The 2203-nt window shown below is 46.1% G+C and overlaps 1 pseudogene; it reads right to left on the bottom strand.

Moving 5' to 3' along the window:
• Positions 1–147: 147 nt before the first annotated feature.
• The window catches only part of LOC101662263, a 35176-nt pseudogene continuing 33120 nt past the window's right edge, over positions 148–2203 (bottom strand).

The following is a 2203-nucleotide window of genomic DNA, read 5'->3' as shown; positions in this document are numbered from 1 at the left end:
TTCATCTTCACTGGAAAGCCCAAATCTCCCTGAGGTAGGAAGCAATGTAATAAAAGGAAGAGTGCTTGTGATTCCTTCTGCCTAGTGCCCTGGCCATCCCGGATACACTTCACACTCCCCAGTCTAGTGTCTGCCAGGACCTAGGTACTACAGTAACGGTTCGCCATAAACCCAACAAGGTCCATCTTTGTGGAATAGCCGTCTCTCCTTGAATGTCCTTCTCCTTCCTTCCTTGGGCTTCTGCTCTTTGTCTTTCTGGAAGTTTATGCTTTGCTTCAGTTGCTGCACCAATGACTTTTAAGTTGAAAGGGACATCTGTCCAAAGGCAGCAGGGGTCATCCTCATCGGGTCCCCCAACTATCTCACTTCTTTCTTGATTAGAGGCAACTTCTTGGTATCTGTAAAAATTGCTGTTTCCCCTATCACATAGTTTGCATACATGCCACCATTCCATCCCCCTCAATTGAATAAAATGATTTATCACTTGGAGGAAAAAGATCAGTGGTAATTTTGTGTTTCTTGACCCCATAGAAAGGTTTAGTATGAAAAGCCCACTATAGCTTGTTTTGGAATAATTAATACTGCATTATCCTATTACCTCCATAGTGCCATTGTGAGGGTAGACCTTCCATAACTATTGCAAAATGTCATGTTTATCATAGGCTGGACATGAGACACAACCTTGCCCTATGTGGTGTACCCCAATTGGCATCCCAAGGAATTTTGAATTGGTCCCTATATGACCACTGGATTGTATTTTCTTGTTAAAACACATAGCACTAAGAGCTGAAATGGGTGGATGATGGGGAAAGTATTTAGCCACAAAGATTATACTGTTTTTGGAAACCCAGGGAACTTGTCCTTCTGGAACTCTCTCTTGTCATTTAGTGAGGTCCAAGGATGCTGAACGATCTCATCCAAATGGGGGATGTGTGATTTCTTGGCAATGGATCCTTTCTCCCTTCGTGGAAGGCTGAGCCTGATACCAACCACTTTACAACTTGAACCATGTGATCCCTGGATATTTCTGGTTCATTAATCCTGACAAGTAGATCTAGATGTGCAAAAAGAAAAATCTAGATGCATTTCTAAAAGAGATCTTTGTTCAAAAATAAATGTCAAAAGAACTACCTTAGATAAGATCCATTCCAAGACTTCTGCAGGACGAGAGACGCACAGTAGCACTCTGTGCTCTTCCGCTGAGCCCGCCTCCTCTTCATCACGAGAATCAAAACTGTCCGCATTATGGAAGGCTCAGTGTGGACCTGAAAGAAGTGGTATGTGGTGTCTGGGCACCTTAGGCTGTTTCCCGAGTGCCTGTGTGTCAAGATTGAGGAAGACGGAGAGGAATCTAAAGGTCTTTGGGGATGAGCCACTTCGATGAAATCATCAGCATTGTAGAATTCATTCTCCCCGCTAGAATAAGAGAGCCCTGAGACTGTTTGCTGACAATTTGAGCATGCTGAGACTGTGTTTGCTGACAAGTTGACATGGCTTGGAGAAGTTAGACTGCTTTCGGTGGTGTCTTAGGCCAGGTGGACTAGAGAACCCAATTCAGTGATACTCGTATATATGTAAGAGAGCTTTATATCAAAAGGTAATTATATATCAAGCAAACATCCCAGCCCAGTCCAGAACAAGTGCCTAAGTCTGTTCCTAGTCCGTAAATCCCTCCTCAGACTCACGCGGCACACGCAATGATGCAGAGGGTGGGAGGTCACAGGCCAGCAGGTGGGTGCAGAGTTGTGAGGATCCGGCGGTGGTGTCCCCAGCAGTTCTCCGAGTGACTTGACAGCAGGGAGGTAAAGCAGTGCTGAAGCTTGACATCAAAAGCTGTAATTGTTCTATCAGGCTGTTCAGACGTGCATCAGCTTCTGGAAATTTGTTATCAAAATCTTGGAAACTAGAAACAACCTGAATCCGAACCTCCCCAGGAGGCCAGCAGGAAAGCCATTCACCAGGGCCCCCATCCTCCATGCTTTTAGGGCGGGGGCCGGGGCCGCTCCCAAGTAGCCCTTTTCCTTTGCCCACACCGGATGCCCTGAGACAGAGCATCAGTGCAGCCTCGAGGTCAGCCCTTCCCAGAGACAGGAGTGATCACGTCTTATTAGTGCATCTTGGTTTGCCTTGTTGTTGTTGTTGTTAGGTCACACAACCAGGCCCCACTCATGGTCCTGTGAGGTCTTCACAGTTGTTGCTATGT

This window comes from Echinops telfairi, unplaced genomic scaffold, assembly GCF_000313985.2.
Source record: "Echinops telfairi isolate 266 unplaced genomic scaffold, ASM31398v2 ScPeMD7_1713;HRSCAF=2227, whole genome shotgun sequence".
NCBI lineage: Eukaryota > Metazoa > Chordata > Mammalia > Afrosoricida > Tenrecidae > Echinops > Echinops telfairi.
The sequence above is the reverse complement of the archived record's forward strand: the minus strand, read 5'-3'. Positions and strand labels throughout refer to the sequence as shown.